This window comes from Bos taurus, chromosome 15 (genome assembly GCF_002263795.3).
Source record: "Bos taurus isolate L1 Dominette 01449 registration number 42190680 breed Hereford chromosome 15, ARS-UCD2.0, whole genome shotgun sequence".
Classification (NCBI taxonomy): Eukaryota; Metazoa; Chordata; class Mammalia; order Artiodactyla; family Bovidae; genus Bos; species Bos taurus.
In genome coordinates this window covers 78,758,869-78,772,870 of record NC_037342.1, presented here as the reverse complement: position 1 = coordinate 78,772,870, position 14,002 = coordinate 78,758,869, and positions in this window count along the sequence as shown.

Sequence of the window (14,002 nt, the reverse complement as noted above, 5' to 3'; positions counted from 1 at the left end):
TCTTTCAGTTTCTCTTTCCAATCCCAAAGAAAGGCAATGCCAAAGAATGCTCAAACTACTGCACAATTGCACTCATCTCACACGCTAGTAAAGTAATGCTCAAAATTCTCCAAGCCAGGCTGCAGCAATATGTGAACCGTGAACTTCCCGATGTTCAAGCTGGGTTTAGAAAAGGCAGAGGAACCAGAGATCAAATTGCCAACATCTGCTGGATCATAGAAAAATCAAGAGAGTTCCAGAAAAACATCTATTTCTGCTTTATTGACTATGCCAAAGCCTTTGACTCTGTGGATCACAATAAACTGTGGGAGATTCTGAAAGAGATGGGAATACCAGACCACCTGACCTGCCTCTTGAATATCTGTATGCAGGTCAGGAAGCAACAGTTAGAATTGGACATGGAACAACAAACTGGTTCCAAATAGGAAAAGGAGTACGTCAAGGCTGTATATTGTCACCCTGCTTATTTAACTTTTATGCAGAGTACATCATGAGAAACGTTGGACTGGAAGAAGCACAAACTGGAATCAAGATTGCCGGGAGAAATATCAAAAACTTCAGATATGCAGATGATACCAGCTTTATGGAAGAAAGTGAAGAGGAATTAAAAAGCCTCTTGATGAACGTGAAAGTGGAGAGTGAAAAAGTTGGCTTAAAGCTCAACATTCAGGAAACGAAGATCATGGAATCCGGACCCATCACTTCATGGGAAATAGATGGGGAAATAGTGGAAACAGTGTCAGACTTTATTTTTCTTGGCTCCAAAATCACTACAGATAGTGACTGCAGCCATGAAATTAAAATGCGCTTACTCCTTGGAAGGAAAGTTATGACCAACCTAGATAGCATATTCAAAAGCAGAGACATTACTTTGCCAACAAAGATCTGTCTAGTCAAGGCTATGGTTTTTCCTGTGGTCATGTATGGATGTGAGAGTTGGACTGTGAAGAAAACTGAGCACCGAAGAATTGATGCTTTTGAACTGTGGTGTTGGAGAAGACACTTGAGAGTCCCTTGGACTACAAGGTGATCCAACCAGTCCATTCTGAGCGAGATCAGCCCTTGGGATGGCTTTGGAAGGAATGATGCTAAAGCTGAAACTCCAGTACTTTGGCCACCTCATGCGAAGAGTTGACATTGGAAAAGACTCTGATACTTGGAGGGATTGGGGACAAGAGGAGACGGGGACGACAGAGGATGAGATAGCTGGATGGCATCACTGACTCGATGGACATGAGTCTGAGTGAACTCCGGGAGTTGGTGATGGACAGGGAGGCCTCGCCTGCTGCAATTCATGGGGTCTCAAAGAGTCGGACATGACTCAGTGACTGATCTGATACATGTATGTGCATTTCACAATCGCCTTCCAGCAACAGCAAGGCAGCGATTTCTGATGTCATTAGCTCTATTGCATAACGGGAGAAACTGAGATTTAGAGTAAGTGCAAAATCCAGTATGCAGAGCCAAGTTTTCAAAATCCAAGATCAGCTACATGTTAGAACAGATGACCCCCAAACTCTTGGAAGTAAAGGAGTGCAAAGTTCCTAATGGACAGACTTTGAAAAAAAATAATAAATAGTCTCAACTGGAAAGCTCAATACTGTACGTTCAATTTAGTCCCCAGTGTTTAGGATTCTCTTTAGAATTATCCTTAATCCAACAGCCCTTAAAAATAAATCCCCCATTTGTAAAAAAAGCAAAATGTCACTTTGCCACACATATAGAGAGGGATATTCTAACATAAATGGGACTTCCTAAAAAAATAATTCTTGTTGAATTTTTCTAAGCAGACACATGCTATATGTCTTGGAGGGAAAATCTAATCCTATATATCAGAAAAATACACCAGGAATTTTATCTTTGATTCTTTGCAGACTCCAGAAGAATCCTATTCCAGAAAATCAGGAGTGGAAATGAGTAGCAGAATCTGCTGACCAGGAGAGTTGGGAACACTTTGAACATTAGTATTTAAAACAATACCTCAGATATTGCCAATACTCTGAAATTTTTGCAACTGAAATAATTCACCTTAGTTACCAGTTAACACTTTGGGGAAAGGGGAAGTCATGTCTAGAACCATAATTTACCTTACTTAAGAATATCTTTGAGTAGAACAGTGGTTGCCAGGGAACAAAGGGTGGAGGAAATGTTGGTCACAGGGCACAAACTTCTAGTCATAAGAGGAATGATTTCTGAGGATCTAATGTACAGCATAGTGACTGCAGTTAACCATGTACTTGAAAGTTGTTGTAAAAGTTGATTTTGTACCTTCTCACCATAAAAAAGAAAACATGGCAGTTGTGTGAGGTGAAGGATGTGTCAACTAATCTTACTATAAATATTTGGCAATATATTTGGGTGTCAAATCATCACATTATGCACCTTAGACTTACATGTTATATGTCAGTTATATATCAGTAGATCTGGGGTAACAAAGAATATCATTGAAAGAGATATAAGAAAAGTCTGTTATATACCAATACAGAAATTACTGCTAATTAGAACAACACTCCATAGTTATGTATGTGAGTGCCTGTGCCTCTTGCCCTTACTTTGTGGGACAGCAGTCCTGTGCATCCTGTTTGGAGTTACCATCACTCATTGTTCACATCTCTAGTTTATATAATCCCAAATATGTTTTAGTACCAACTTGTCTTTTAATCTTGAAAATGGTAATGCTTTTTAATGTCTAGCAAAGATGTGACTTTGATTTAGTAAAACTGGCAGCATTTTGACTTGCTGAGAGAGGTGGTATGTCTGAAACTTGTGCTTTAAAGGCAATTTGGGGGTGTAAATAATACTTTATATTACAAAAGACATGTAGAATATACAACCAACACATATAACCACCAAATATAAAGCATCACCAGTACCAGTAAAGCTTCAGTATTATACTGTGCTATAATTAGTAAGCTCTTCACCTCAATATTTTTTTTTTTAATTTTGGTTGAAAAGTGTAGCTCTTGTGAATTCATGTTCATTAATGCATGATGTTCTTCTCTATGACATTGTTGATTTAATTATTACTTGTTTTATTTCTTTTTCATCTTTGTCTATTATATCAAATGGCTTGATTTATATTTATAAAATCCACATTCACAACCTTTGAATTTTAATGATGAGCTCAGTCCATTTTTATTTCCTTACTAATTCATTTGGACTTATTTATACATTCTCAGACTTCTATTTATCTTAATTTTTCCTATTATTATTTTTACCTTCTTTATTTTTATTTAGATTGATTGATTTTAAAAGGCCATTTATTCCCCTAAACTTTAAAAAAGTTTCACTGTTATCTTTTGTAATTTTTGAAAATACATCAGTTCAGTTCAGTTCAGTCGCTCAGTCGTGTCCGACTCTTTGTGACCCCATGAATTGCAGCACGCCAGGCCTCCCTGTCCATCACCAATTCCTGGAGTTCACTCAAACTCATGTCCATTGAGTCAGTGATGCCATCCAGCCATCTCATCCTCTGTTGTCCCCTTCTCCTCCTTCCCCCAATCCCTCCCAGCATCAGAGTCTTTTCCAATGAGTAAACTCTTCGCACTAGGTGGCCAAAGTATTGGAGTTTCAGCTTCAGCATCAGTCTTTCCAATGAACACCCAGGACTGATCTCCTTTAGGATGGACTGGTTGGATCTCCTTGCAGTCCAAGGGACTCTCAAGAGTCTTCTCCAACACCACAGTTCAAAAGCATCAATATTTTGGTGCTTTGCTTTCTTCACAGTCCAACTCTCACATCTGTACATGGCCACTGGAAGAACCATAGCCTTGACTAGATGGACCTTTGTTACCAAAGTAATGTCTCTGCTTTTAAATATGCTATCCAGGTTGGTCATAACTTTTCTTCCATGGAGTAAGCATCTTTTAGCCAGAATGTTTTCAGGCAGGAGAGACTATCCTCAATCAGGATACATTGTTGTTATATAATCCTTAGTACAGAGTTTAAACTGAGTTGTTTGTTGTGTAATCATCAGTTCAGGCTTTAAGATTAAAAACAAAACAAAACTTTTATGTGACTCAGACTAAGGAATGTAGAAAGAAAACCAGACTCCTCTCTTTTGGGGACCCCTAGACTTCATATCAACCTGCTTAGGAATTGACTCTCAACTTCCAAACTGGGTTCCCTCTTTTTCTTTTGGCTTCTTCTGATTGCAAGTCTCTTCAGTGTCTAATTTCCACCCTGACACAAGGGGGTGTAGGTGGTGGCCACTTATTTAGGCTCACTTGTTCAGTTGTGCTTTGGGGAGGGAGGAGCACTGCAAACAAATATCACTTGTGTGTGGGGGGAGTGCTCCCAGTGTCTGAGCCACACTGGGTTTGCCCCTGGTCATGGCATGTGAGCAGGTCTACACTGCTCAAGCTCCAGGTTGCTCTGCAGGGGAACTGTTTAAAGCAGGTCCTGGGTTGTGTGCACTTCCCAGGTCTAAGCCATTCAGGTTCAGGTTCTCGGGTACTCCACAAAGGCACAGACTCGGTTAGGCCTGCGTTTTTGTGCCCTTCCCAGGTCCAAGCAGCTCAGGCAACCAGATGCTTGGCGAGTGCACTATCCCAGGTTTGTGATGAGACTTATCACCTCCCCGGTCCCAGCTGCTTGGTTTCCCGGGTGCACAGCAAGAGCACTGTCTCAGGTGTGCTGTGTGTCTTCTCTGGGGAGGTGATCCTTGGCTGTGACCCTCCCAGCAGATGTCAACCGTCCAGGATCCCAGGAAGACTTGGTTAGCACAGTTTGGTGGAGGGTGGCATCTCAGGGGCCGAGATTGCCCCTCGCCTTTCAGCTCTGGCTGTCGCCCACCTGCCTCTCTGCCTCCAAGAGGGGGATGGGCTGGTCTTCAGCCAGCTAGCTCTCCTCTGATATTCACTCAGTCCTTTGTTCTGTGAGTGGACCAGGTTGTGCCTTAGGTTAGAGCTTTTTCCAGGAAAGTTCTCTCTCTCTCTCTCTCTCTCATTTTTTTTCTTTTTTTTCCCTCTCTCTGGCTATCCCACAGTTTGGGCTGCTATCTTATGTTACCTTCCTCAGATTGTCTTCAGGGAATTCAGTTCTGGTCCTTACCCTAAGCAGTGCAGCCTGTGACTCCCTGTTTAGCCCCTGCACACTGCTGACAGATGTGAGCATTTGGGCTACTTCTCCACTGGGAGTTGAGGTTTGGTGGATATTCTGTGTGTGTGTGTGTGTGTGTGTGTGTGTGTGTGTGTGTGTGTGTGTGTGTGTGTTTCCCCTCCCAGTTACGTTGCCCTCTGAGATTCCAAAACTCCCCACACACCCGTCTATGAGAGGGTTTCCTGCTGTTTGGAAATTATCCTCCTTCATGACTCCCTCCCCAGGATGGGTATCCATCCCTAACTCTTTTGTCTCTCTTTTTCTCTTTTATATTTTGTCCTACCTCCTTTCGAAGGGAATGGGCTGCCTTTCTGAGTGTCTGGTATCCTCCACCAGCATTCAGAAGTTGTTCTGTGGAAGTTGCTCAGAGTTCAAATGATCATTTGCTGAATTCGTGGGGGAGAAACTGATCTCCCCATCCTATCCCTCCACCATCTTAGGACCTCTGGGGGTTGGTTTTTAAAAATACATTTAGATTAATAAAGAGTGAATGCTGTAAAATTTATGATTGCTGGGCAGTGGGTGAGGATGGGGGAAGGGATAGTTAGGGTGTTTGGGATGGATATGCACACTCAATTATAAAAAATGTGTAGCCCATAAGGATCTACTGTATAGCACATGGAAGTCTGCTCAATATTATGTGGCAGCCTGAATGGGAGGACTGTTTGTGGGAGAAAGGATACATGTATATATATGGCTGAGTCTCTTCCCTGGTCACCTGAAACTATCACAACATTGTTTGTATCCAAATACAAAATAAATTTTAAAAAATATTAATGCTGTAAAATTGAAGAACATGAATTTTGGATCAAAGACACTAAACTTGACACTGTCTCTTACTGGGAAAAAAATAACAATCTCTCAATTTTTCAATTTTTCATCTAAAAATCTCAGGCAAAATAACTGTGTTAGATAGGTTAAAATATAATATAGATATAATGTGGTGTATCTTGTGTAACTTAATAAATTTGATTTCATCTTTCTTTTTTATACCAAGAAAAACTAGGCTTTCAATTAGCACATGCATTTCTCTTCAGTTCAGTCAGTTCAGTCGCTCAGTCGTGTCTGACTCTTTGTGATCCCATGGACATGACTGAGTGACTGAACTGAACTGAACTGACTGGACGAGTGGCTTGTCAAGGATTCCTGGTTAGGGAAGCTGGTGTTGATGTTCTAGTGGGTGGAGCTGTGACACTTCTGTCTGGAGTGCAATGAGGTGTCCAGTAGTGAGTTTTGAGGTGTCTATGGGTTTGGTGTGACTTTGGGTAGCCTGTATATTAATACTCAGGGCTATGTTCCTGCATTGCTGGAGAATTAGTGTGGTAAATCTTGCTCTGGAACTTATTGGCTCTTGGATGTAGCAGGGTTTCAGTGGAGGTATGGGGGCTTTTAGATGAGTTCTGTTGATTAATGTTCCCTGGAGTCAGGAGTTTTCTGGTGTTTTCAAGTTTTGGATTTAAGCTTCCTGCCTCTGGTTTTCAGTCTTATTCTTACAGTAACCTCAAGACTTCTCCATCCATATGGCACAAATAATGAAACATCTAGGTCAAAGGAGAAAAGATTCTCAACAGTGAAGCACACCCAGAGAGTTTTGCAGAGTTACATGGGGAAGAGAAGAAGGAGGAGGGAGATAGAGGTGAGCAGGAGGAGAAGAGGGGGAATCAAAAGGGGCAAGAGCAATCTAGCTAGTAATCAGTTCCCTATGTGCTCTCCACAGTCTGGACCCCTCAGAGAGGCTCACAGAGTTACATAGAGAAGAGGGAGGAAGGAGATAGAGGTGACCAGGAGGAGAAGAGAAGGAGTCTAAAGGAGAGAGCCAGATCTAGCCAATAATCAGTTCCTGAAGTATTCTCTACAGCCTGGGATCCCCAAAAAGATTCACAGAGTTGGGTAGAGAAGATAAGGGAGAGGGAGGAGATAGAGTTGACCTTGGGGAAAAAAAGAGGGTCAAAAGGGGGAGAGGGCAATCAAGCCAGTAATCACATTCCCAAGTAAAAATGGGTACTGATGATTGGATTCTTAAAGGTACAAAATTAATAACAAATGCCAAAAAACAAAGATTAAAAATTTAGAGTAGAGTAAATCTAGACTCTCAAAAATACAATATTAAAAAACAAAATCACAAAAATTCTTAAAAATATATATGGAATTTGCTTTAAAATAGGGTCTTTTAAAAAATAAGGTAATAGATTATAAAAATGAAAATTAAAGAAATAATAAAGGACTTAAAATTTAAAAATGATAATAGTAAAATATATCTATGAATTTCTCTTGAGCTGTTGTGTGCAGTGTGGGGTCAGTTCAGTTTCAGATAGTTCCTTGTTCTAGCTTATACTTATTCTCAAGGTCTATAGGCCCCCCTTCCAGTGTAGGCGGTGCTAATTATAGGGTTTTAGTATGTTTCACTTGTCACCTCCAAAGCAGATCCCTCTATTTTGGCTTCTTCTGTTTGCAAGTCTCTTCAGTGTCTAATTTCCACCCTGACACAAGGGTGCAAAGGTGGTCACTTATTTAGGTTCACTTGTTTAGTTGTGCTGTAAGGAGGGAGGAACATTGAGAACAAATATCACTGGCATGTGTGGGGAGTGCTCACAGTGTCTGGGCCACACTGGGTTTGCCCCCTCTCATGGCATGTGTGCTTTTCCAGTCTACACTGCTCATGCTCCAGGTTGCTTTTCAGGGGAACTGTCTAAAGCGGGCCCTGGGTTGTGTGCACTTCCCAGGACTAAGCTGCTCAGGTTTAGGTTCTTGGATACTCCACAAAGGCACAGACTCAGGTGGGCATGCATTTTGTGTCCTTTGCAGGTAGGTGCAAGCAGCTCAGGTGACCATGTGCTTGGCGAGCACTCTCCCCAGGTGGGTGGTTCATCTTATCACCTCCCCTGTCCCAGCCGCTTGTTTCCTGGATGTGCAGCTGGAGCTCTGTCTCAGGTGTGCCATGTGTCTCCTCTGGGGAGCTGATCTCTGGCTGCAACCCTCCTGGTGGATGTCAACTGTTCAGGATCCCAGGAAGACTTGGTTAGCAACTGGGAGCCTGCTCACAGTTTGGTGTAGGATCTCTGGGGCCGAGATTGCCCCTCGCGTTCTGGCTCTGGCTGTTGCCAGCCTGCCTCTCTGCCTCCAGCTGGTAATGGGCCAGTCCGCAGTTGGCTAGCTCTCTTCTGGTATTGCTCAGTCCTTTGTTCTGTGAGTGGGACAGGCTGTGCCTCAAGTTAGAGCTTTTCATGGGAAAGTTCTCTCTCTCTCTCTTTTTCCTTTTTTTCCGTCTCTCTCTCTGGCTATCCCACAGTTTGAGTTGCTATCTCAGGTTAGCTCCTTCAGATTGTCCTCAGGGCATTCAGGCCTGGTCCTTACCCTAAGCATTCAGCCCGTGCCTCTTTGTTCAGCCCCTACTTGCTGGTGACAGACATGAGCATCTGGGCTACTTTTCCACTGGGAGTTGTGGTTAGGTGGATATTCTGCAGGTTTTATTTATTTATTTTTCCCTCCCAGTTATGTTGCCCTCAGATATTCCAAAACTCCCCACAGACTGCCAGTGAGAGGGTCCTGCTGTTTGGAAACTTCTCCTCTTTCACGACTCACTTCCCTGGGTGGGTCTCTGTCCCTAACTCTTTTGTCTCTCTTTTTATATTTTATATTTTGTCCTGAAGACAATGGGCTGTCATTCTGGGTGGCTGGTGTCCTCCACCAGCATTCAGAGGTTGTTTTGTGGAATGTGCTCAGTGTTCAAATGATCTTAGATGAATTTGTAAGGGAGAAAGTGATCTCCCCATCCTATTCCTCCACCATTTTCTGTTTGTTTTTTATAACATACTTTCAAAATGTTAAAAATAAAGTTCAAACTCTTTTTTAGGAAATAAACATTTAAATTATTTTTACTAATTTAAAACCCTATACAAATTTATTTGTCTTGCATTATTTTCCCCTACTTGATTTTAAAAATTCCCTTCATATTTGAATGCCATGAAATTAATATTTTTGCTTATTTTTGCTCAGATATTCATCTTTTCTAAACTTTATATTTACAGCTATTGTTAATTTTTTTTTACTTGCATTTGATTAAGAATACACTTTTTGGTGCCTCTCTCCTCTTTTAAAAGCATATTCAGTCCAGTTCAGTCACTCAGTCATGCTCGACTCTTTGTGAGCACATAGACTACAGCACACCACGCCTCCCTGTCCAGCACCAACTCCTAGCGTTTGCTCAAACTCTTGTCCATTGAGTCGATGATGCCATCCAACAATCTCATGCTTTATCGTCCCCTTCTCCTCCCTCCTTCAATCTTTCCCAGCATCAGGGTCTTTTGCAATAAATCAGTTCTTTGCCTTAGGTGGCCACAGTATTGGAGTTTCAGTTTCAACACCAGTCCTTCCAAAGAATAATCAGGACTGATTTCCTTTAGAATTGACTGGTTGGAACTACTTGCAGTTGAAGGGACTCTCAAGAGTCGTCTCCAACAACACAGTTCAAAAGCATCAGTTCCTCAGCACTCAGCTTTCTTTATACTCCAACTCTCACATCCATGCATGACTACTGGAAAAACCATAGCTTTGACTAGATGTACAATCTTTGACAAAGTAATGTATCTGCTTCTTAATATGCTGTCTATGTTGGTCATAACTTTTCTTCCAAGGAGAAAGCATCTTTTAATATCCTGGCTGCAGTCACCATCTGCAGTGATTTGGGAGCCCCCCAAAATAAAGTCTGCCACTGTTTCCAACTTTTTCACTCTCTTCTTTTACTTTCATCAAGAGGTTCTTTAGTTCTTAACTTTCTGCCATAAGGGTGGTGTCATCTGCATATCTGATGTTACTGATATTTCTCCTGGCAATTTTGATCCAAGCTTGTGTTTCATGCAGCCCAGCGATTCTCATGATGTACACTGCATATAAGTTAAATAAGCAGGGTGACCATATACAGCCTTGATGTACTCCTAGTCCTATTTGGAACCAGTCTATTGTTCCATGTTCAGTTCTAACTGTTGCTTCCTGATCTGATTTCTCAAAAGGCAGGTCAGATGGTCTGGTATTTCCATCCCTTGAAGGATTTTCCACAGTTTATTGTGATCCACAACCAAAGGCCTTGACATAGCCAATAAAGCAGAAATAGATGTTTTTTAGGAACTCTTGCTTTTTCAATGATCCAGAGGATGTTGACAATTTGATCTCTGGTTCCTCTGCATTTTCTAAAACCAGTTGGAATATATGGAAGTTCATGGTTTTTGTATTGTCAAAGCCTGGCTTGGAGAATGTTGAACATTCTTTACTAGCATGTGAGATGAGTGCAATTGTGTGGTAGTTTGAGCATTATTTGGCTCAAAGAAATGCATTGCCTTTCTTTGTAATTGGAATGAAAACTGACCTTTTCCAGTCCTGTGGCCACTGCTGAGTTTTCCAAATTTGCTGGCACATTGAGTGTAGCACTTTCAAAGCATCATTTTTAGGATTTGAAATAGCTCAACTGGAATTCCATCACCTCCACTATCTTTGTTCATAGTGATGCTTTCTAAGGCCCATTTGACTTCACATTCCAGGATGTCTGGATCTAGGTGAATGTGAGTGACAACACCTTTGTGCCGGGGTCCAGCCCCAGTGGATCCAGGGAATTCGAAGCGGGGACGGCATTGGCGAGGATCAGGAAACAACTGCTTAATTAAACATTAATTAAGGATATAAAGAGTAATAGAATAAGGACAACTCAGTGAGGAAATTCAGTGGAGAAAAGAGGCTGAAATAAGGATAGCTCAGTGAGGAAATTCAGTGGAGAAAAGAGGCTGAATAATTCAGCCAGAAGGTGAGAGAAAGAACAACATGGGGAGACCAAGTTTTGGTGAACAAGGCCCACACTTTATTTTCCAAAGTAGTTTTTATACCTTAAGTTATGCATAGAGGATAATGGGGGAAGGGGTAGAGTCATGCAGTAAGCTAGGCTTTCTTCCTGCAAACTTATCATATGAAAAAGTTTAGGTGATTTGCATCATCTTCTGGCCCGGAGGCCTGTTAACATTTTAAGACCCTTTCTTCAGAAAACTTATTTTTCTCTAAAGCTGACTAGTCAGGCGCCACCCTCCAAAAGCATTAAAGTTGCATTCCTAAAGGGCAAAGGTGTGGTGGGCTACAACAAGAAAAAGAATTAACTCAAGGGTCCAAGGTTACAAACATTAAAACTACTACTTACACCAATCATATTAATCAATACACTGCCAGGGACACAGCAGGTAAGGGATATGGAAACTTAGCAGCAAACATTGGCCCAACAAGTGAAAAACCCTTCACCAATACAATTTCTAATCAATCTTTTAACTACTCAAAGGAATCTGTATTTAGACAGTTTAGAACATCTTATGCCTCTCACAGTTGGGAGGCTCTGAACAATCACATGTGGCCGGAAAAACCTATTCAGGCAGGCTAGAGGACTTCCAAAGGAGTTTGTAGGTTGAAACACTATCACACCCAGGAACTTTATTAATTGGAGCTGTAAGTTAACTCTGTTTTTTAGAGAGAGGTAATGGGGGACAGCCCCCCGTAAAGTTAGAAGGTGTAGGTGAAAGCACAAAGCAGAAAGTAGGCAGACTCTGGTTTTGGGGGTAGATGCTTGAGAATTTCCAGGGGGACTCCTGAGGCTTGATCCCGCCTTTGCGTATGCCGAACCCCCTTCCTCATGACATTTGCCACGGGCAGAGTTCCTCACGCTGGCTCCCTGCAGTGATAGAATTCCAGTTGAGCTATTCCAGATCCTGAAAGATGATGCTGTGGAAAGTGCTGCACTCAATATGCAATATGCAATATGCACTCAATATGCAATATGCCGGCTCCTGGCACCTTTGTGATTATCTGGGTCGTGAAGATCTTTTTTTTTTTTTTTTTTATAGTTCTGTGTGTTATTCCCACCTCTTCTTAATATCTTCTGCTTCTGTAAGGTTCTTCTCAGTTCTATGCTTTATTGAACCCATCTTTGCATGAAATATTCCCTTGGTATTTCCAATTTTCTTCAAGAGATTTCTAGTCTTTCCCATTCTAGTTTTCCTGTATTTCTTTACACTGATGGCTGAGGAATGCTTTCTTTTCTCTCCTTGCTATTCTGTGTAACTCTGCATTAAATGGGTATATCTTTCCTTTTCTCCTTTGCTTTTTGTTTCTCTTATTTTCATAGCTATTTGTAAGGCCTCCTCAAACAGCCATTTTGTTTTGTTTGTTTTTTTGTTTGTTTTTCTTTTTTTTATTTCTTTTTCTTGGGGATGGTCTTGATCCATGTCTTCTGTAAAATATTATGTAAAATGTTGATCCATATCTTCTGTAAAACTTCCACCCATAGTTCTCAGGCAGTCTGTCTATCAGATCTAGTCCCTTAAATCTATTTCTCACTTCCACTATATAATCATAAGGGATTTGATTTAGGTCATACCTGAATGGCCTAGTGGTTTTCCCTACTTTCTTCCATTTAAGCCTGAATTTGGCAATAAGGGGTTCATCACGTGAGTCACAGTCAGCTCCTAGTCTTGTTTTTGCTGAATGTATAGAGCCTGTCCAACTTTGGATGCAAAGAATGTAATCAATCTGATTTTGCTGTTGAACATCTGGTGATGTCCATGTGTAGTCTTCTCTTGTGTTGTTGGAAGAGGGTGCTTGCTATGAAGAGTGCATTCTCTTGGCAAAACTCTATTAGCCTTTGTCCTGCTTCATTTTGTACTCCAAGGCTAAATTTGCCTGTCACTCCAGGTGTTTCCTGAGCTCCTACTTTTGCATTCCAGTCCCCTATAATGAAAAGGATCTCTTTTGGGATGTTAGTTCTAGAAGGTCTTGTAGGTCTTCATAGAACCATTCAACTTCAGCTTCTTCAGCATTACTGGTTGGGGCATAGACTTGGATTACCATGATATTGAATGGTTTGCCTTGGAAATGAACAGAGATCATTCTGTCATTTTTGAGACTGGGTTTTGGACTCTTTTGTTGACTATGATGGCTACTCCATTCTTTCTAAGGGATTCTTGCCCAAAGCAGTAGATATAATGGTCATCTGAGTAAATTCACCCATTCCAGTCCATTTTTCACTTATTCCTAACGTTTCGCATTCACTCTTGCTATTACCTGTTTGACCACTTGCAATTTACCTTGATTCATGGATGTAACATTTCAGGTTCCTATGCAATATTTCTCTTTACAGCATTGGACCTTGCTTTCATCATCAGTCACATGCCCAGCTGGGTGTTGTTTTTGCTTTGGTTCTGTCTCTTCATTCTTTCTGGAGTTATTTATCCAGTAGCATATTGGGCACCTACCAACCTGGGGAGTTCACCTTTCAGTGTCCTAATTTTTTGCCTTTTTATAGTGATCATGGAGTTCTCAAGGTCAGAATACTAAAGTGGTTTGCCATTCCCTTCTCCAGTGGACCACATTTTGTCAGGACTCTCCACCATGACCCATTCATCTTGGGTGGCCCTACATGGATGGCTCATAGCTTCATCGAGTTAGACAAGGTTGTGGTCCACGTCATTAGATCGGTTAGTTTTCTTTTCTTGCAGTTTTCAGTCTGTCTGCCCTCTGATGGAGAAGGTAAGAGGCTTATGGAAGCTTCCTGATGGGAGAGACTGACTAAGGGGGAAACTGGGTGTTGTTCTGAGGGGCTGGGCCATGCTCTGTAAATCTTTAATCCATTTTTTTTTTTTTTTTTGTGATGGGTGTAGCTGTGTTCCTTCCCTGCTATTCACCTGGGGCCAAACTATGGAGGAGGTAATGAAGACAATGGCAAGCTCCTTCAAAAGATCCCCCTTCCCTGGTGGCTCAGAGCTTAAAGCGTTTGCCTCCAATGCGGGAGACCTGGGTTCAATCCCTGAGTCAAGAAGATCCCCTGGAGAAGGAAATGGTAACCCAATCCAGTTCTTGCCTGGAGAATCCCATGGAT